Here is a 23,684-nt window from a genome sequence, read left to right on the forward strand (position 1 = left end):
CCTTAAGTTAATAATTAGGTGCCCTAATTCACCTTAAAATCAATTAGGTGGCGACTCCTTAAAATCAATCAATAGGAATCATCAATATGTTGTACTCTAATTTGACCCGGTTAAAATGGGGTATAACAGCTTGGCGACTCCGCTGGGGAATTTAGGTTCTAACCATAACAGACTTAGGTTAATAAATAATTTGTTGGATGTTTTGCTCGTTTCTTTATTATTGCTTTTGCCCTTATGTGCCTTTAAGTGTTTTATTATATTTTCATTCCTTATGTGAAATTTTCTATATGCTATTGCTTTACTTAAATTGGCATTCCGTTCATGTTTCCTCCATTTCTGGAAAATTCACACAATCACACGTACACGCGAGGTGTGTTTTGCGCACCCGCAAATTTCTTCAAAAAATCCAAAATTTTAGGAGAGTTGGCGTATGCGCGGGGTGTCCGAGTAACGGTGACCGCGTAGCCTTCTCACTCGAGTAGTCCGCTCGGGAACCTTGTGTCTAGTGACCCAACTCTTAGTCTACCTAGGGTAGAGCGAAAACCAAAACCTTGTAAGGTCGCATCACTTTAAGCCTAGGAAGCTTAATACCCTTGGTGTATTGAGTTCATTAGTCAACCTTACCAAATGTCCAAATGAGTCCATGACTCTAAGTGACACTATTCACTATTTATGTGTTTTATTTGAAGGACAAATGTGAAGAATATGTGGACCTAGTACTCTATAGATAAATATTTTAGGAAAACTAATGTTTTGTTGCAGGTTGTCGTGGGCATGTAATTAATGATGAAGGATTTGAAGACAACCAAAGGAAATTAGTGGAGATCAAGTAGTAGATATCTTAGATTAGCTTTGAATTGTATTATTATTAACTAGCATATAATAAATTTTTATTATTCTTGTAAATTAGTTTTAGGAAGAGTTATGGAATGATACATAAAAGACATGTTTGTCCTTCAAATGTTCGTTAGGCCTACCTCTGGCATAAAGAGGTCCCTTGCATTATAGAACGCGATGTATTATGTGCAATAATGTGTTTATGTGCGATAATATGTCCTTACCGTATACTGACTCGTTTTCTTTTTTTTTTTCTTATTTTATTTTTTTTCTTTTAAACTTATTTTCAAAACAAAAGGTTGACTTGTGCTAAAGGGGAACTGGCGGAGCATCCATATTTCACACGGTCTAAAGCGAAGAAATCAGACTCTGACTCATCATTAATCACCTGGTTAACCAAAAATACTCGTTCTAAAATGGAGCAAAGTTTGATCAATGCAACCACTTCATCTGAGCCATCTCTTAGTTTACCTATCACAAGTGATCCCACATCCTCTAATGAACCAGAAACACATTTGGAGGTCATTGCTCGTCTGGAGCAACGAGTTGCTGAATTAAGTCACATGGTACTGCAAAATCGGTCATTTTCTCAAACTCCGCCACATATGACTCCATCTCAGGGGGTTCGTCAGACTTTGCCCATGCCACCCCCATTCCCAAACTTAGACGAACTTAACCAAACGAACTATTTTACCACCTCTCAACCGGCTACTTCTGAACCTCTCACCCACCTAGTCACTCAAAATGCTCCTCTCGTGTTTACAGCTACTTCTTCAAAGACTCAGTACATACCGCCGGCACCTCATCAAGTTCCGCCGGTATATACTTATGCCACGCCTCCGCCATTGACACAAACCCAAGGGCTATGTCACGCGAGATGTTGATCATTATGTCGAAGTCGAAAAGGAGACAAGGGCGTTTAATGATGAAATGATAAATAGAAAGCTCAAAAGTTTGGAGGAGGCTATGAGAAGTTTGCGTGGACTCGGTAGTAACCAAAGCGTGAGATATGAAGAATTGTGTGCATTTCCTGAGGTAGAATTGCCACCAGGTTACAAGATTCCAAAATTTGAGAAGTTTGATGAGTCGGGAAATCCTTTCTTCCATTTGAAAGTCTATTGCGAAAAGTTGATTGGCGTAGGGAAAAATGAAGGGATAAGAGTCAAACTATTTAATCAAAGTTTAAGTGGGAAAGCTTTGGAATGGTATTCCAAACAAGATACAACCAAATGGCGTACTTGGGATGACTTGGCAAATGCTTTTGTGGATCATTACAAGTTTCATGTTGAGATCGCTCCTGACAGAATTTCAATTACAAAATTAAAGAAGAAGTCAGTTGAATCATTCCGAGAATATGTTATACGGTGGAGGGAAAAAGCATCCAGGGTACACCCTCCGATGGAGGAAGCAGAAATGGTCACTTTCTTCATTCAGGCGCTAGAGCCAGAGTATTATGAACGTTTGGTGACAATGGGTGGAAAAACTTTTGCAGAAGTGATCAAAGCTGGGGACATGATCGAAGATGGCATTAAGACAGGAAGAATAACAAGTCTAGCGGCATTGCGATCTACTAGTAAGGCCATACAACCGGCGCTCTCGGAAATGGAAAGAAAAAAAGAAAAGAAGCGACAGCGGTAATGGCTCTGGGAAACACCTCATACCACCATCAACAACCTCCACGATACCAGTCTAACGCTCCCCACCCACAATATTTTCAATATCCATCGCATCCATACAACCAAGTTTTGTCATCTTACCAACCTCAATCACCACAAATTTCCTACCCCGTCTACCACACACAACCAACATACCGACCTCCACGACCACCAACATACCAAGCTCCACCATCACAATCTCATCATCCAAACAATGCATCCGCACCTCGCCCAAATAGACCTTTTCGTAATTTTACACCGCTAGGAGAGCCGTTAAGCGTTGTTTTTGAAAGACTGCAAGCTTCAGGCTTATTATATCCTGTGGAAGGTAGAATTCGCATCCACCGCCGAAGTTTTGATCCTACTAAAACGTGTGCATATCATTCAGGGGTAAAAGGCCATGCTACTGATCGTTGTTACGCATTGAAACATAAGGTTGAAGATCTTATTGAAGCAAAACAGATCATGGTCAAACAACCGACACCAAATGTGGATAACAACCCACTTCCGACACATGATGAGGCTTCGATAAACATGATTGGAACAGACGAAAATGATGATGACCGGCCAAATTTATAGTGCCTGTGAATAGCGTGGAAGATCACGATCTTATAGCCGTTGCTTCTCCGGCTATAGTGGTAAGAGGTTGTGTGTCGTCGAGATATTAGGAGCTTCATCAACACCTGTGGAGATAGCTCAAGCGCCAAGTCAGTTGCCAGTACTTAATACCAAAGCCGTACCATGGAATTATCAACAAGCTGTGATGGAATGTCGAGGGAAAGAAACGATCACTGACAAGATTAAGACGTCAGGAATGACAAGGTCCGGAAGGTGTTATACCCGGAAGAGCTAGCTAGGTTGAGGCAAACCAAAGAAAGTGATGCGCCTCCAAAAAGGGCGTGACGGAAGCCGAGGCCGAAGAATTTTTGAGGAAGATTAAGGCCGGTGAATACTCGGTTGTGGATCGGTTGAAAAAGACTAATGCCCGATTCCTATCCTTTCTTTGCTTTTGAGTTCGGATGTACACGAAATGCACTCTTGAAGATTTTAAGTGAAGCATGTGTTCCGACTGAAACAACTAGTGAGACATTAGCTGGAATGATTGGGCACGTGCTTGACAGTCATCGAATCAGCTTCGATAATGATGAACTGCCTCCAGAGGGATGTAGTCACAACAAAGCGCTCCATATAACTGTCAAATGTCGTAACATGTTTGTGTCTAAAGTGTTGATTGATGGAGGCTCTGGACTTAACATTTGCCCGCTAGCGAGTCTGAAGAAGATCGGATATAATACTAGCGAGCTTAAAACAAGTGATATGAATATTCGAGCATTTGATGGGGCTCAAAGGCGTCCTATTGGAGAAATAGAATTAAACGTGTTGATTGGACCAGATTGAGTTCATTATGGATTTTCAAGTACTTGATATCCCCACGACATACAACATGTTGTTAGGAAGGCCGTGGATCCATCCGGCCGGAGCCGTGCCATCTACTTTGCATCAAATCGTCAAATTTGAGTGGAATCAACAACAAATATGTGTACAAGGAGAATGTGACACGTCCATCTATCGAGAGCAATCTATCCCATTCATTGAGGCAACGGGGAGGGTTTGATGGAACAACTTACCATGCGTGGGAGGTTGTGAATGTCACTAGAGTGGGTGACGGGAGTCAAATTCAAGAATCGAAAATGTCATGCGCCGCAATCATGGTTGCAAAGGAAATGCTGAAAAATGGGTACCAACCTGGATTCGGGTTAGGGAAGACATTAAATGGGCGGGTTGAGCCTGTAGTCCTCCCTGCACAACAGTTTACATTTGGTTTGGGATATGAACCAACCGAGGAAGAAGTGAAGAAGGCACGAAAGAATAAAGGAAAGGAGATTTTCTTGCCGAAACCCATTCCTGATATTGATCAAACTTTCTCAAAACTTACCATCTCCAAAACTTGATTCGGTTGTTGAAGTTGCCTATGATGATATTGTGGAAGGGATCAAGAATTTGTTCGTGGAAGATGAAGATGATCATACCGTGGTAATTGAAGACATTGTCGAAACACCGACCTTACGAAGCCGCCGAACCGGGACTGAGTTGAAGAATTGGATTTGCATCTCGGCCCGGTTCGTCACGGGAGTTTCGATAGTTTAAGTTTAAATTTTCTTTTGTAATAGGCCGGAGGCATAATTTGGAACCTTTTTGTTTTTGTCGCGTCGCTCTATGTTTTGTAACGGCCTTTCTAAATTAAGATTTTGTCATTTGTTGTAATGAACTACGCTTGACCCGACTTCCTTTTGGATACGTAGGCGGCCCATATCGGGTTCGGTCACTCTTTTCAAAAATTTCCGTGTCTTTGTTTTGTAGGTTTGAACTACGTGTGGCCCGATTTCCTTGTGGATACGTAGGCAACCCACATCGGGTTCGGCCCCTCCTTTTATTAAAAATCTCAAAAGTTCCTATTTTACTCACGAACTACGTACGGCCGATTCCTTTGGGATACGTAGGCAACCCAAGGCGGGTTCGGCCCTTCTATTTTAAAATTTCAAAGTCTTGGTTTTATCCGACAATTTTCGTCCCTATGAGATACATGAGGATTTTGTGTAAAGTTTTGGTCTTCCCATCATTTAAATGTACGTGTCGTAGTATCTTGAAACTGGGACAAATTTTGAAATCAGTCAAATCGCTTTCAAAAGTTTTCGTTAACTTCTCACTTTTCGATTGTTTAGAACCAAGCGCCTCCAGGACTGAAAACTGGGGCATTTTTTTAGAAGTAGCACAAAAGTGGTCTTAAATGTTCGACAACTTCAAATAAAGTTCATCCATGTCTTTCTAAAGTGTTGATAAGTTTGAATTTCAGTCTTCATAATCATTTTGTCTATTAGAGCCACTAAGTATCCCCTTTCGAAATCATCCAAAGCTCATTACTCTTAATATTCTTTATTACTTATTACTGAAACTCCTTGGACAAGCAAAATATACGGTGGGGCATCGAAGAATGTGGACGCGATCGAGACAAGAATCAAGTCAAGGACCAAGTTCCCCGATATGCACAAGTCAACCAATTTTCTTTTAAAACTCACAATTTTTCTTTGATGAGACAGGTTTCAATCAACATGAATGTGGGGCATATTTGAATTCCCTTCAAATTTTAATTATGGACGTGGGCAAAGAGTTAGCTTTCTTCAAAGGCAAATACTCTTCAATGTGGATGTAAATTTAGCTTACGCTAAATGATGGACGCTGCTCCACTCTCCATGAAATTTTGATCACAACAGTGGACATGAATTTATCTTCTCAATCAAAGGCCGTGAGCGTAAATTCTTTCAAACCCAACTATTTATATATTCTTACCACTAACAGTTGTTTTAGCTCGTGACATTTCTCGATGGACCAAGGGCACATAATCGTGGATTTAACTTTCTTCAAAGTGGATACGGACATGGTCACTTGTTATTAGTTTAAATTCCTCAAATTTGTCATCATTTTATACATATTTATTTATTTCACGTCGCTAACAAGTTTCTTTTAGAATGTGGTATTTAATAAGATGACAGGATCGAAATCTTGCATCATATGTCAAATCGTGGGGACAATTGTAGATTTAACTTACGACATAACAGGACGTCAATTAGGATGTGGAATTATATCTCTTCACGAATGATTTTGGATGTAGACATAAACATGGATATACATTTCTACGTGAGTAGATGTGGATTTATATTTCAATATCGTGGATTGTGTGGATGTGGATTTATTTTTCTGCGTTGTGGATATTGTGGACGTGGAAGTGGATTTATCTTTTTACATTATAAACATTGTGGACGTGGACGTGGACGTGGATTTACCTTTCTTGCATTATAAATTTTGTGAAAGTAGACGTGGATTTATCATTTTTCGCCCGAATGACCTCGTGGATGTGGACATGGAAGTGGATTTATATTTTTAATTTTTGTGAAAGTGGACGCGGATTTATTTTCTACATTGTGGATATTGTGGACGTGGAAGTGGATTTATCTTTTTACATTATGAACATTGTGGACGTGGATGTAGATGTATCTCTTCGCTTTTTAAATTTGTGGAAGTGGGTGTGGATTTATATTTTTGTACAGTGGAAGTGGATGTGGATTTATGTTTTTGTACCGTGGAAGTGGATGTGGATTTATATTTTTGTACCGTGGAAGTGGATGTGGATTTATATTTTGTACCGTGGAAGTGGATGTGGATTTATATTTTTTGTACCGTGGAAGTGGATGTGGATTTACGTTTTTGTACCGTGGAAGTGGATGTGGATTTATATTTTGTACAGTGGAAGTGGATGTGGATTTATATTTACGTAACGTGGAAGTGGATGTGGATTTACATTTTTGTACCCCAGGAAGTGGATGTGAATTTATATTTTTCTACCGATGTGTAGATGTGGATTTATATTTTTCGTACCGTGGAAGTGGATGTGGATTTATATTTTGTACCGTGGAAATGGATGTGGATTTATATTTTGTACCGTGTAATGCGGACGTGGAAATGGATTTATCTTTTCGCCCTTAAAATCTGTGAAAATGGATGTGGATTTATATTTTCATACCATGGAATGTGGATGTGGACGTGGATTTATATTTCTACATTATAAAGTTCATGGAAGTGGACGTGGATTTATATTTTGCATTGTGGATTTTGGGGCATAGACGTGGATTTAAATTTCAGTTCAGTGAATTTCGTGGATGTGGATTTATTTTTTACATTATAGATCTTGTGGATGTAGATTTATCTCTTTGCACTTAAAGTTTGTGGAAGTGGATGTGGATTTGCATTTTATACCGTGGAATGTGGACGTGGACGTGGATTTATATTTGCGCATAGTGGATTTTGTGTATGAGGACATGAATTCATTTTTTCTACGTCATGAGTTTTGTGATGTGGGCATGAATTTCGTGGATAAGGACGTGGATTTATATTTACGCACAGTGGATTTTGTACATAAGGTTTTTGAATATGGACACAAATTAGCTCCCCTAAAAATGTGGTGTCATCACGGTTTTAGCTTTCCTCAAAAACAGACGTGGATGTGGATTTAGCTTTCGTTAATATAAATGTGGATGTCGACTTAATTTCTTCTTCAAGTGGAAGCCATAAATTCAATACATCTCCAAAGTACGATGTGGATTCGACTACCGAAACATGGGTTATAAGTATAAACTTCCTCAACCTTATTTCATTCACATATATTTCTTTATCACTAACAAATGTTTTTAGCTGGTGGCTTTGAAAATATTAAAGTTGGCATCACACATCAACTCGTGGAACTATTTCTTCGACGCGAGCCGAACTGGGGCAATGCGTTGGGAAGGATAAGCAGACTTCCCGACACGGGTCAAGGATCTACCTCGAACACTCGTCTCCAATCCCAATATTCTACTTGCATTCCGGCGTATTCAATTTTCAGAATTTTCAAGTCTCTACCATAATACCCAGTGTCTCCATAATTCGACACTGGGACAATATTTTTGCGAAGAGTCGCACCAATCGGGATTCGTCTTTCATAGGTGTCGTAATTATCCCAGAACTACACGCGGCCTGATTCTCGTGCAGCCCGAGATATGTAGGCAACTCGGAGACCGGAGTTCGGCCATAATCTTCACAATTCTCTTAAATTTTCTTTACCCTTAGTCCTCCAAAATCCTCTGGCCGGGACAAAATAGGCTACTAAGTCAACGTCTTTGCCCGAAAATTCTTTCATCATCATCGGGCAAAGAGGGACAAGTTGTTGACACCCGATTTTGTCCCGTCTTCCCTAAATACTTATTTACATTTCTAGTATTTTCAGCAATTTAAGAAATAATTATTTATATTTTTACTATAATTATTAGCCTTTATTAATACCGGCGTTTTATTATTTTTGTTACCGACACTAGTTGTTATTATTTTGTTACCACGATTATTATTATTATTATTATTATTATTATTATTATTATTATTATTATTATTATTATTATTATTATTATTATTATTATTATTATTATTATTATTATTTTATTACCTCTCTGTATTGTCATAATTTGCATTATAATCATCTCCTCTTTTTTACCGCATTACGCACACGCGTCTTCGTGTATTTTCGTACAACCAAATAATAGCATTTATTTATTGTTGACTTTAAAAATATTATTGCCTCTCGGCTATTGCGACGTAACATAATTTTCTTTTTTATCTAAGCATCAATAATTACATATTTTATATTGAAACTTGTCCATTTTAAATCCTAAAACCATTGGGGCCAAATCATTAAATTTCGTCCCATTTTAATACCGGTACCCAACATTCTACCCTCTCTCTCATAAGAAATCTTAAAATTTTCAGCCCTCTACCCGTCCGACCCGCCCCCGCCCATTTCTCTCCTCTAAAATGAAATGGGTAGGGTTCCTTTCTTATTTCTCATCTCAATCCCTCCCTTTTCCCTCCATCTCTCTCGCTCTCTCTCTCCCACGCTCGCTCTCTCTCTCTCTCTTTCTCGGCAAAAATGGAAAATCACGTTACTCTCCCTTTCACTCCCGAGTCTTGCATGGTTGATTCGGGAAAAAGGAGATTAATGTTTGTACTTCCTGTCGGTTAACGACTTTGAAGTTTTGTCTTCTTCGTTCGAGCTTTCCGTTTTGCAATACGAAAGGTTTTAAAGATTTTCGTCCCTTTTGAAAGGAGTGGTCCCTTTCATCAGTTGCTTTTCTTTGTTTCGGGTACGAAGGTTTAATGGGTTTTTGCCTTCTTCGTCTGTTTCTCTGATGGATGACAGAAAGGAAAGCTCCCATTGTTGATTTTAAATCGTTGACCAAGAATCCCGGCCAAAAATTCGAATCTTGGAGAAAACCCTAATCTTTCCCTATAAATAATCGTTTTGGGGGTTCGTTTGGAGGAGGTTGGACAGATGGTAAAATCCCCTTAAATTTTTAGAACTTGTTTTCAGCCGAAAATTTCCCTCAAAAATACCTTTTTTAGCCGCACAAAATCCCCTAAATTTTAGTTTTTATCGAATCCGTGTTCGAAGTGTGTCGGGGTATATCGAAGTTTCGAGCCCCACTTTGCAAGCGGGTAATTTGCCTCCTTTTTTTTAGTTTCCATTTTTTTTATAGTAGTCATTTAAGTGTCTTATTTTTTGTTTTATATGAATTTTTAGTTAGTTGGTTGTTTGTCACTGCTTGTAGTGTTCTAGTTGCATGATGCTTGTTTAATCTTAGCTTCTTCTTGTTCTACTTCATTGATATGATTGTTTAGCTTCTATATGCAATTTGGATTAGTCATGTGCTAGATATAGGTTACATGACTTATATGTCACATGTTAGCCCAGGTTGGTATTTCGCTAATCATGCTTATGTGCATAGTTGTTTCTAGGATTAGTTAGTCTGTAGTGGCTCATTCATGTCTTATTTTGATTAGCCGTAAGTTATTTAACCTATAGCTGCTTGAGCATGGTCTGTTTGTTTAATAAATAACTAACCATATGTATTAGCTAGCCTGTAGTTTGCTTAATCATGCCTTTGTATACTATCTGCGTATCAGTTTGGGTCCATTATGTGCAAGTTTAGATGAGATCTTGTTGTTATGAAAGTGTAGTTCAATTATGTATGCTCCCATAAAGATGCTTCCTAACTAAGCTTTTGTTTGATATGGCAGCTTAGTATGGCTATGAATATTGTTTCAGTTGAAGTCCCTTACATAGTAGCTTAGCATAAGCACGACTACTTTTGTATCTTTGTTTTAGTTGCTGGCATCAGTCCGACTTAAGCTTTATCTGCCTTTAACTCATGGAACTTAGTTTGAAACATGGTATATAGTTCATTATTTGACTAGAACATGTTGTTAAGGTCAATTGAAAATCAAGAAATGAGCTTATCATGTTAGATGTAGTGTGGCTGTCCTGTTTCTTTGTTTGACTCAGCAGTTTCCATGCTTAGGGTGGTATTAACTTCCTATCTCTTTGTTTAGTTTGGTCCTTGTCATGTATAGCACAATGCTTACTTCCTTGCTGTTTGTTCAGATTCCTCTTGATTAAGTTTGGAAATGTTACTCGATTAGTAGAGTTTTATGTGCCTAATACCATGTCTAAATTGTTTGATTTCATTTTAGCTTAATTAAGGCCTATCCTACACCATGTTTCTTAATTTCTTGGTTTGTATAATTGATTACCATGCTAGTTTAGTGTCTTGTTTTTGTGTACTCTTCATGATCGTGTATATATAAGCTATTTGGTGTTGTAAGCTATGCCCCTATATCCAAATTGCCTTGTAGTTGTTTACCTTATTCCAACTTTCTTCATGACCTTTGTGTATATGAATGTGTACACATAGGTATGCTTGAATATACAACATCCATACATAATCCATTGAATTATCTTAAGTTTACATTTTTATATATATTTAACTTTATTCATCGATTATATACTAATCCTTATCTTTATTTTCATGCATGACCATCGCGTACGAGTCCGAGTGACTCGTCATCTTCTCCCGCATTTTGGCGTTGGGTCAAAGCCCGACACAACTCCTCTCGAGTCATCCCATATAGTGGCAGCCCATCCGCAGCCCTTTTTCAAAAGAAAAAATGAGTTTTGGGCCAAATCCCCATAGCATGATCAATCCGCAGCAGTTGGGCCTAAACAATGGGCCAGATCCATTCAATTCTCTTCCCCTTTACCCTTTTTTTTTGTTGTTGTATATTTTGATGTGCTTCGTATGACTAACCTCATTCTTATTTTATTCCCTTAACTTAGATGGATCCTAATGAATTAGTAAGTTTAGTTTTAGTAATGGGTAGATAATTTAAGAAACACTAACATTAATTCCATAAATTTTTACTCTCTTGTTTTCATGCTAAAATTGTCTAATATTTGTTTTAGAATAAATTGATTTGCCAAAAATGGTATAACTTTATATGTTAAGTAAAGAGAATCATATTTTATCCTTATTGTCATCCCGAAATGTCGCTAACATGCAAATATAAATTCAAGCATATCTTATGAATAACTTTTTTCAAGTTTTGAGTCAATTATGCATATTTCAAAGTATAGCTAATAAAAGGGATAAACAAAGCTCATTAGCTATTTTAGTATTTTATTTATACTCCTAAATTGCAAAAATCAATTAATATCTCATCATTTGAGTTGTTTTAAATATTTATCAAAATATTGCTTGAACTCGCATTTTTTTCTTCTGTTTATATACAAATTATTATATTTTTGTGAATTTCATTTTATATAGCCTTATTATATATTCTCACTTAAAGTCTTAATTATCTTTATAAATCTTATCTTAAATGGTATTTAAAGACATCTTTATGCGAACTATTATTTTCTCTAAGTCCTATTTTAAACAATATTATTACATTTTCCTTCAAAATCTTATCAATATTTACAAGTCATTTTCTTAAATTTTAAATATTATATTTGTGTCTTTAACCTTAATTAATTAACCTAGGTTTGGCCGGATAACCGTAAGTTAACGGATCCTAGAGGATGCCTAACCCCTTCCCTTTAGGATAATATAGAACCCTTACCTAGAATCACACTGGTTAAGCAGACTATTAACGGAGGTTAGTTTTACCTTAAGTTAATAATTAGGTGCTCTAATTCACCTTAAAATCAATTAGGTGGCGACTCCTTAAAATCAATCAATAGGAATCATCAATATGTTGTACTCTAATTTGACCCGGTTAAAATGGGGTATAACAATTATTATTATTATTACTATTATTTTTCATCATACCGCGAGCACTTAATATTATAATCACGATGGTCACTCTTAACATTTCTATTTATCATCTTATGCAAAGCGCACGACATTTATTTTATTGAACAATGGCATTTCTCTACTGCACGACTTTCATGATATATATATACGCATTTATTTCATTTATTGGAATACTGATAAATATATTAAGTGATATTTTTACGCACGCAGATATACAATTAAATAAAGAGTGTTCGTCATTTACTTTTTGAAATTCAAGTTTACATAAAATCTGGTCCTAGTTGGGTCAATAATAGTCCCATTCCCATATCCCAATTTTTCCACGTGGATGCCACGCAAGCGCCACATCTGCGCCAAGTAGTCAAAAACACACTACCAGCACACACCTCCCATACTACCAGCACATGCCCCCACACATCCTTGCCACGTGTCTTCTCATCATTGGCTATTTAATTGGAAATTACCATTCTGTCCCCAACCTAACTATCCTAAATGACTAAAATACCCTCCACTATATGAAAACCTAATCTAATCACCTTGTTCTTTCCGCCTCCCTCTCTCTCGTCTTCATCAGGGCAGGAGACGCTTTGTCTCCTTGCCAGTTGAAGCCAATCTGGCGCTTCTCACCGCCGAGCCCAGGCTGTGCCCCTCCCAATTCGGGTAAGGGTTCAGCTTTTCCCTGCCCATGGCAGTAACCCTGCTGTCTCGCTGTTTTTTTAGCTACAGATCGACATCTCAATCGGTCATGGCAGGTATGAGTCTGTCCATTTTCAAGCAAGGATCAAGACTATAACAGCCCCTCATCCCCTCCCCATTAATTGAGTCAACAAAAAGCCAAATTTCTTTCCAGATCTCTGAGGAAAAATCAACCTTCAGAGATCGTTTTTGACTTTGAACAGCTTTTGGGTTTTGTTTGGAGCCACAAATTTTGAAATCCGAAACCCTAATTTGAGGCTATAAATACAAAGTTTGAGAACCATTTTGGGGGGGAGGTTTTTGGGGAGAACGGGAAATCTAATCCCTAAAAAATAGATATAGTTTTACAACAAAAAAAAAAAAAAAAAAAGAAAGGAAAAAATCAGTCAAGAAATCGTTCCATTTTTCATTTTTTTTATTTGAGACCTGGGTTAATTCATGCGGATTCGGTTTCGTCGCGTTCGAGTATAGATCTGAGATCGGAAAGCCCCAGTTTCACTGCACCTGAGAAAGGTAATTTTCTTTCCTCATCTTAGTTTTATTTTTAGTTATGCATGTTTGAACTCTGTAATTAGATTAGTTAGTTTCAATCTGCTGTGTCACATTGCGGGTTTGTGAGTTATCTGAGTTCTAGTAATGTAGTCGCTTAAGTTCTTCTCAATGTAGAATTAAAGCATGAAACTGCTGGTTTGTCTATTTACAAGCGTTTCCTCATGAGTTCTTGGTCGTGTTTTGAGTTCATTTGTGTGTTTCAAGATTTAGTTAGGTTCTGACCAGTCCTATTTCCTCAACGCTTTAAGTTTCAAGTTAGAGGATCAAATGTTCAACAACATTCCAATCTTTCTCCTTCTCCTTGGTTAAGTAGTTGTCTCATTAGCATCCCTTACACATTTGTTTCCTATTGATTATGTGATGATTCTTGCTTCGTTTAATTTGACTTTAGCTAGCCCAAAAAATTAGTAGTTCGTTTGGTCTGAGTATATGTTATTTCTGAAATGGTTAGGCAGTTTCACATCCTACTTAAGTCAGTCCTTTGTGATAGTTTATTTAATCATGTTCCTGAGTTGGTTCTGTTTGTGTGGCTAAGCATGTTTATGTATCATAGCTTAGCTTAGCTTGTTTAAACATGTGAGTTGTGTTTTGCTTATTTAACCTATCTTAATCAGATAATCTTACATAGTTAGATTAGTATGTTTAAGCAGGCTCATACGCCGGCTATAGTTAGATAAATAATGTCTTTTCTACCTTAGTTTTAGTTTGGTAAATAAACTTGTTTCTATATCGGTTGGCCTGGTTTAAGTAGCCCTGTAGACCATCTTAACTTGGTCTTCTGTGTTTTCGATGTTGCAACTTATCATATCAACTATGGATTGGTTGTTAGTTAATCTGTTGATTTGAACATGCCTTTAAAGTGTTATTCATCTATGTTAAGTGTGTGCTCTATGTTGATTGATCATGTCTATATCTTTGTCATGAGAAGATTGGTCATCTGATCATTTTACGGTATAGATCAGATATTGATTGGTTTCAAACAGGGTTACAGCCCATTGTCTGGTATGGTTTGGCCGAATGAGTTAATAAGGCTATAAATGGCTTAAGCGTGTTAATCAGACTGTTTTGCATGATGTCCTGTGCCATTAAGATTGGTCATGCTCCTGTTTCTAAACTCTAGCTATTTCCTTTTAGTCAAATGGGAGTTGAGTTTATATGTTTCTATACGGTATGCTAAAAAAAAACATGTTTTAACTCTGTTTGTTGCATTAAATGTGAATCCAATAACCTGCTGTTGTATTGTCCAATGTGTTGGGTTCATCTTCCATTCTGCAAAATCTCTCGGGTCCTTATAGTGTAGTGTTAATTGCAATATTGTTTGAGTAAAGTGTTTAAGTATGGCTTGGCGGAGTATCACTGTTTTAATTGGGATAAGAATGTTTCAACTCCAGGGTTTCCCCTAACTGTCATATTGTGGAATTAATGCCAAAAACATATGCTAGTTTGAATGCTGTTATGTTTAGCTACTGTTTGTGTGTGTTTCTGTGTAAAGACATGATTGAATCCTTGAAATATGTTAATTTGCTTAAATATGGTTATGTAATAATTATAACCATAATAATTATACTTTAGGTGGATTGAAATATAAAGGCATTGTATTTCATTTGAGTCCATCGTCCTTCATGTTCCAATGTTCTGGTAGCTATAGTATTAATTTTAGATGCGAGTGTTGCCTTCTGTGATTCCTTGAACCCCCTAGACTGTGAATCATGATGTTTAATTTCACTTTCAAGGAACAATGGTTTGTATAGTTTGATAATGCTTGAATCTCTAAATACCCATATTTAGTTATTATCTCTGGGTCTAAAGTGTATTAGTGGGTGATCCTAACATGTTTGTTTAACACTGAATTTAGGCTTGAGAATTGGATACTGCAATGTTCTAATCTTTGTTTATGTCTTCCTCATGAGTAGTCTAAGTATGAATAAAATTCAAAGAGCTTGAGCTGTTGTTTGTAATCCAGGAAGGCTATCTTCCCTAATAGTAGAACGGTCCTATGAACTGCTGAAATCTTCTTTAAACTCAGTTTAAGATTTAGAAGAACAAGTATCATCCTGATGCGAATTTTTTAGAAACTGTTTTCTTGATGTTTCTCTAAAGAATGTTCTGAGTTCTGTTATACCTGTTTCGATTCGTTATATTGGTTTTATATGCTTTGTTTCAGATTCGTTCATTGTTGTCTACGTGAAATCTTCAAGTATTGAGTGCCTTAGCATGATTTTCTTTGTCGCTCTTCTCTTGATTGGTTGATTTTCTTCATAGTATATCAAATAGTATACTCAGTATATATGAGGTAGAGTATTATGTCTTCCTTCAAATACTAATCTTCACTCTCTTTTTTTTCTTTTTACATGTAACACATCCGGAGCAACAAAGAGTCTCGAATTGAGACTCAATATGGTTGCCGCTAGGCCGAAGATCTGCATTCATGATTCTTGCCTATTTCGTTCCCACTATGCCTCCAAGCAGAACGAGAGGCGACGAAGTTTCCGCCTCCTGTTTATTGCCATTCTAGTTTTTACTTTCATTGAGTCCTGTGATAATTTCACTTTATTTTTAGCTTGTCCCTAATTCTCTTAGCGTAAGTGTAGGACTAGTAATAATATTAGTTTTTAAGAAAAAAAGGGGGTAGATGTTATGTAGGGAAACCCATAGCTTTTTTCTTCTTCTTTCTTTTTTCTTTCTTTTCTCATTTTGGGCAGTCCTTAATACCAATAATTATGAAACCAGAACTTGTTTATACGGTAATTTTCATTTAGCTGGTGGTCTTTAAAATAAAAAATAAAAAAAATAAAAAAATAAAGGTATGATTTGATTTTTGAATCTAGTGCAAGTTGTTTTTTTCCGGAACTTCAATAGCTTTTTCGAGTCAATGAAAATTGGTTTTCCCTTATGATGAAGGAAGTTGAAATACTATTAAGCAAGTCTTGGCTGAAACCTTTTTTTTAAACAAACAATTATCAAGTTCTAATATAGAAGTGCAACTTTTAATTTTGAAAAGAAACTAATTAAAGAAAGTACCTTTCGTCTTTTTTTACGCCACTGGAGCACTTTACCATTCAGGTTTCTAAGATCATTGAACATTCATGTGATATATTTCTAGCCAAAGATTTAAAATTGCAAGACTCCTTTAAATGATAACTAAGTGCTGAGTTCCATTTTTTAATGACGTCAACATGCATGGATTACAAAATGATTTTAAGCTACCCCACTTGCTGGATGTCCTAGTATTTTCTTCATTTAAATTTAGAAAATCCTCACATTATTTGCCAAAGATTTCTACTTTAATCACATAAATACTTAACTAAGAATATCTTTTTCTCAAGTTATTTTCAAGATATTAATATACTATATTTATCACTAGTCCTTATATTAACCGAGTTTGGTCGGTAACCATATTTAATGGATTCTAATGGATGCCTAAGACCTTCCCATTAGGATATTTAGAACCCTTACCGAATCGTTAAGTTAAGTAGACCATTAATTGGAGTTAATTTTTGGTCTTTACTTACTTAATAATAGGTGTCCTAATTCACCATTAAATAATTAGGTGGCGACTCCTTAGATAAAATAATATAGGAATCACCAATATGTTGTACTCCTCTTTGACCCGGTCTAAATGGGGTATAACACTCGTTGGTCTAGGTGTCCCCAAACCGGATTGTTTATAGATTACTAGTGGCATCAAATTAATACTAGCCCCATTATTATACAAGGCACGAGCAAAATCATGATGACCGATGGTGCAAATAATAGTGAAAGCCCCGGGATCTCCCTTCTTCTCAACCTTTGTGGACGAAATAATAGAGCTCACACGGTGGGTGATGCCCACCGTATCATGCTTGATTGGTCTTTTCTTCGTCAACAAGTCCTTCAAGTATTTAGCAAATCCCGGGATTTCTTGGAATGTATCAAGAAATGGAATATTCGTTGACAACTATTTCAATGGTCGTAGAAGCATTGGCACTTGGCATCCTCTGTTCTTTTCATCAATCTTTGCGGGGAAAGAGGGAGGAGATTTATATGTTTGAGTCAAGGGTCTAATTTCCCCCGTGACCTTGCTCTTTCGAGTGCTACCCTCAGTAGTTTTTTCAACACTTGGCACCTCATCACCCCCAACAACAATAGGGTGTGCCACCTTCTCCTTCTCAATAAGAATAGGTACCTCAATTGGTGCCTCAAGTTCTTCTTCAATTTCTTCTTCAATAACCTCATCAACAACCGGCTCCACAATAATAGGTTCAACCACCCTCTCATCCACTACATTAAGGATCTTTCCACTTCTAGTAGAAATAGCTTTGCATGAGGCAATGTGATCACCTCCACTACCCCTTGGGTTTGGAATTGTGTCGCTAGGAAGTCCTTCTCTTTATGGAGGATGTTTCTCACGAGAAAGATATCGCATTTATGACTCAAGTTTTTTAATCGAAGCGGTGTGAGAGCCTACCACTTTGGTCAAATTTTCCATCTTCTTGTCACTCTTGTTTTGGATTTCTAAGATTTTCTCAAGCATAGATTCCATTCGAGAGGTCCCTCTATCATTGAAAGAACCCTCTAGCCAATTTTGAGAGTTAGAAGAACGGCCTTTCGGTGGAACATAGGCATTAGAATTTCGATTACTATAATTGTTGTTGTTGTAATCCTTCCTATCCGAACCACCATATTCGTTTCGGCCATATTGATTGCTTTGTTGTTGGGGTCGCCATTGCTTTTGATAACCCCCATGAGAGTTATCGATATAATTAGCATCCTCATGTTGTTGTTTCCCCTCAAGAAAAGTCTTCTCCGAGACTTGATACATTCCAGGAGCATGAGATGGCATTTCTTCAACAACATTTACACCCTTAGCTTCTTTCTCCGCAAGCCTCTTTGATTGCAAATCCACGGTGGTTTGCAATTGAGCAAAGGCATGATCTTGTTCATGATTCTCTTTGGCCACCGCGCCAATAGACAGACTACCATAGGACTAATCTTTACTATTATTGGAGTGCTAAGCTTGGTGATGAGTGGCGAGCCGATTCAGCAAAGTAGTAACATTTGCAAAAGTCCGATCCATGAAACAACCACCCGCGGCTGTATTAACCGCAATTTGATTCATAGTGTCCAACCCCTTGTAAAATTTCTGCATGAGCACATTCTCCGTGAAACCATGATTAGGAGATTGGGTTAGATAGTACTTGAACCGATCCCAAGCACTGTGTAGTTGTTCGCTCGGTAATTACTTGAACTCAAAGATTTTGTCTCGGAGTTCTGCCTTTTTGCTCGGCGAAAACCACTTATTCAAGAAAATATCGGATAATTCGGCCCATGTGTGGATTGAGTTGCTTGGAAGCTTCTCATACCATGCACGAGCTTCTCTGATAAGAGAATATTTAAAAAGCTTCAACCAAAGAGCATCAGAATGAACAACGCCATTTATTTGTTGAGTACACACATGCAAGAAATTTTTGAGATGGTGAAGTGGGTAATTCTCAGAAGAATTTTTGAAGTACCCCTCAAGTTTCAATAAATGGTAGAGATGACTCACCACTTTGAAGTTTACATTTGTAACTCGAGGAGGAACTACCGCAGCCGCATACTCCGGATCATTCATAAAATCCGCAAATACATTCTCATCCTCTCCTACTACCGGTTCAGGTACAAGAGGGTTTATATGGAGCCCTCCTTGATTTTGATTTCTTCAATTGTTTTGGTTGGCTCTGGCATCCATCTGTTGCCAAATAACAAAGAGACAACAAACAGAGTGATGGAATAGAAAAAGGTTTAAAGAAGAGTATTTAACAATTAGTAAATTTCAAAACCGTATTCCTCGGCAACGACGCCAAATTTTAATACGCTCAAATTACACCTAAATTATGGCATAAGGCGGTCGGTGTCAAATATAGTAACCCAACTAGGTTGGGGTCGAATCCCACAGGGAATAATGTGTGAAATAAATACTAATCATATATTCTACTAATCTCTAAAGACTTTACTTCTATTCCGACTAGTGTAGAAAAAGGGTTTTGGTTTGTATTCGCTATTTTGAGGTATTTGGATTTTGTTTGGAAAAAAAAAATCAAAGTTGTGTCCCCGCTGTGATTAGATGTTATGCTATGGGTATCAATATGATATATTTCTAATGGGTCGAGGTTTCGTATGCACTTGATCTCTAATGTACTTCCTAATATTTTTCTTCTTTTCATGATTTTCCCCAAATATAGAAAATTTGCAAGTAAAAACGATTAAATATTCCAAGTAGAACTCATCTTATCCCTAAGTGAGTTCATTAAACAAGGGTTAAAGCCCCGAGTCCTTGTTATATTATTTCCACTCAAACCCTAGTTCATCTTTCCAAACAAAACTAGGGTTTGTGCATAAGTAAGTTTTTGCAACCACTAACTAACAATGAATATGAGAAATAATAAAACACATCATAACCCATATATATATATATATATATATATATACAAACACAATGTTAGACACCCATTACATAACACCCATCATTTGGGTCCACAACTTTGATTAAGGAAACTACTCACACCTATTGGTCACAAAAGTAGTAAGCAATAATAAAGACATAAAGCTTAAAAAGTGTAAAAAATATGGTGGGAGTGGAATCTTTTTGTCTTCACTAAGCTCCAAAAGGGGTGTTGTTACACCTCTCATTTTCATATGTTGAGTTTCGCCAAAAGCTAATTGTCCTAGCCTTGGGAAGTAGGACAAATTTTTTCGAGGTCATGGGGATAGATATGTCCATCTTGAGTATATAATGGAGTAAAACCATGTTTAGTAAGCCTCGGGAAGGTTTAAGACTCGTCGGATCATCGAAGTTAAGTTTCGGTGGAAGTTTGGTAAAATATCACATTCTGGCGCACTTTGTGGCACAACATGCTAGCAGCAAAGCGCGCTTTGCCGCCACGCAGTTGCTCAGCAAAGTGTGCCAGTGAAATTTGGTGATTCTGCAAGGTCTGCGACACAACATGCGTTTAGCAAAGCACGCTTTGCGTCTAGCAAAGCTCGCCGCATGTTGTGTCGGTTCAGAATTTTCTGGACCACTATATATAGAACAAATTCGACCCAAATTCATTGTTTTACCATTTTTGGGCATAGAAACATCTAGAATATTCTCCACACTTCATCCACAAGAACACAAAGAAAATTGATGATCAACTTCATCAAACCAACAAGAATCAAGAGTGTGAAACACATTAAAGTCATCTAAGTCAAGAAATCCCAAGAGAAGTGAACTAGGGTTTTGGAGTAAGAAGAGTATTGCCACTCAAAGCTTGTTTCTACACTATCTAAGGTGAGTTTCATGATTTTTTCATATTATTTGAAGTATTGAAAAGTTGAAACACTTGGATGGCACTAGAATATAGAAAATGGGTCATAAATGTGGGAATAGTGCTATTGTGGAGTAGTAGTTTGGAATGAATCATGAATATGGACATGTTATGATTGTAAGTAGATTATGAATGACATTTAAAACACGGAATGAGCATTATACGTGAAAGGACGTAATAGTGAATTATGACCATGATTGTGGGGGAAATTGAAGTGAAATTGTGAAATGTGAATAATGTAGATAAATGATGATTGTTGTTTATGATAGTATGAATGATGTTACGGATGTTTGGGAGTTGATATGGACTATGGAGGAAGTCATATAAACAAAAGAAATGCTACCCAATTTTCTCTAGCTTTAGTAAGCACATTCTTGTAATTGTGTAGCTAATGACGACACGAATTCTCTTGAAGGTAAAACGAGTGCATTAAGGGAGAGCGAGCAAGAAATAAAATAGCAAAGCGACAAAGGTATATGAGGCTAGTCCTTTCTTTCTAAGGCATGAATCTTATGGCATGAAATTCCTCCTTTTCCTTCATGAATTTCCTATCTTCAAGAAAACTAAAAGTCCTTGCTCATGAATAGCCTTATGAGATAAGAGATAAACTATGAGTACGATAATGATGATGATAAGCTTAAGTCTAAAGATTCTAGAGTTCATGCTATGATGTTCCGATAAAGCTAATGACGCTATCTAGAATCCATTAATGTTGATCATTATATACACTCACCTTATGCTAATTCCTTCCAGGTGAGGCAGACTGTTTATGAATGCTCCATAATGGAATTGGGGGCTCACGACCTTACGTCACCCCGATAAAGTCTAGTTGTCCTTGAGTTTCCATGCATATATTTGTGAGCATATTATGATGAGCATGTTATGATGGGCATATGATGATGATATTACACCGCGCCTATATGGCCGGGCAGTCACCGCTAAGGCAGGCAGCTATACACCATGGCCGAATAGCATGGGCAGACACCACTAGTGGGCGCCATGAGATGGTACCCCGGACGCGGGAGGCCTGGACGCAGGCTAATGCTAATGCTAATGATTATCACACCGTACCTATATGATCGGGCAGCTTATACATATATGTATACATGTTATGACGATGATTATGAAAGTAAGCCAGCATGCATTATTTCTTTTATGATACAGTCAGTTACAGATTGCTCCTCATTTCATTGATGTTTCATTGTTGCTGATGCCTTACATACTCAGTACAATGTTCGTACTGACGTCCATTTTCTTTGGACGCTGTGTTCATGCCCACGGTAGAGAACGGGAGAGGTGACCCAGATCCATAGGAGCTATTAGGCGGATTTGAGAGCACCCATTTTTTCGGAGGTGCCATTGATTATTCTTTTGGTATATATGTATATGTATGTTTTGGGCATGACGGGGTCCTTTCCCGTCCCTATGTCTAGCACTCCAGTAGAGGCTCGTAGATACGCAGTGTGGGTAGTATGGCCTCACAAGTTTCTCATTGTATATACACATATGTGTTATTTTGATAGCTGAAGGGCTTATGTATATAAAGTGTATATGTTTTAAATGAAAGTAGTTTTCCATGATTGTGAGGATAAGAAATATGAATGAAAGCAGATGAGTAATAGAATGAGTGGTGCTCGGTGGTTAGCCCCGGGTGCCCGTCATGGCCCTAGTCGGGTCGTGACAAAAGTGGTATCAGAGCAGTTCAGTCCTAGGAAGTGTCTACGAGCCGTGTCTAGGAGAGTTTTGTTTATGTTGTGTTGCGCGCCACGCTAATAAACAGGAGGCTACAGGGCATTTAGGAAAAATGACCATCTTTCATCTTAAGAGATCGTGCGATAGAGCCAAGTTAAGGATGCAACTACCTAATCATTTTCTGTTTAATTTTCAGCAATGCCTTTGAGAAAGAAGAAGAAAGTCAGCGCAATACTAGGCACTGCGGGAGAAGGTACCAGCCGAGAACCCCCGGTTGATTTAGGACATAATGAGTCTCAGGGTGCCACTCCCTCACATGCTACCTCTATTCCTCCAGTAGCAGAAGAGCATGAAGAGGTCTCCACTCCAGCTCCAGTGCCTCTAGTCTCTCCATCGGCTACTTCGGGTCGACAAATGACCGAGGCTATTCATCTATTGACGCGATTAGTTGCCGCCTGTGCACGGCGGCATCGAATGCGGCCCAAGTGATCGGTCGGACTAGTACCGTGAGCCCGTGATTTTATGAGTTTAAATCCCTCGGAGTTCTTTGGGTCAAAGCCGGATGAAGATCCGCAAGGTTTTATTGATGAGATGTTGAGGACATTAAAGATTATCCATGCCTCCGAGACCGAATCCATAGAGTTGGCATCTTATAGACTCCGAGATATGGCGGTATTGTAGTATAATAATTGGATAGCATCAAGAAAAGAGAATGCGCCTCCTCCCGTTTGGCAAGAATTCGTGGATGCTTTCATTCGCCACTATTTGCCACCCGAGGTCCGCCGAGCTAGAGCGGATAGATTTCTAAATTTGAAGCAAGGAAATATGAGTGCCCGGGAGTATAGCCTTCAATTTAATTATTTGGCTAGATATGCCCCGACTATGGTGACCGATATGGGAGATAGAGTGCATAGATTTGTGAGTGGCTTAGGGCCACATTTGTTCAAAGATTGTTTGACGACTTCATTGCAAGATGGGATGGACATTTCCCGCATTCAAGCCCATGCCCAGAATCTAGAAGGACAACAATATCCGCAAAGGGGTGATCCTGCTATTGATAGAGGGCAAATTAAGAGGGCCCGATCTATGGTAGCAGGCAGTGATTACAGAGGGGGATCAAGGCAGACACATTCTAGACACTCAGGCCAATCGGTGACTAGTGCACCTCCCCGATTTGCAGGTAGGAGATTTGA

General features: G+C 38.0%; 1 non-coding gene across 1 annotated transcript; it reads left to right on the top strand.

Annotated features, from left to right (window-relative positions):
* Nucleotides 1-18,615: 18,615 nt before the first annotated feature.
* LOC132055022 (small nucleolar RNA R71) lies at nucleotides 18,616-18,722 on the top strand. Its single transcript, XR_009414488.1, has one exon. It is a non-coding gene; the product is annotated as a small nucleolar RNA R71 (small nucleolar RNA).
* The last annotated feature ends 4,962 nt before the right edge of the window (nucleotides 18,723-23,684 follow it).

The sequence above is a fragment of the Lycium ferocissimum genome, chromosome 4 (assembly GCF_029784015.1).
Source record: "Lycium ferocissimum isolate CSIRO_LF1 chromosome 4, AGI_CSIRO_Lferr_CH_V1, whole genome shotgun sequence".
NCBI lineage: Eukaryota > Viridiplantae > Streptophyta > Magnoliopsida > Solanales > Solanaceae > Lycium > Lycium ferocissimum.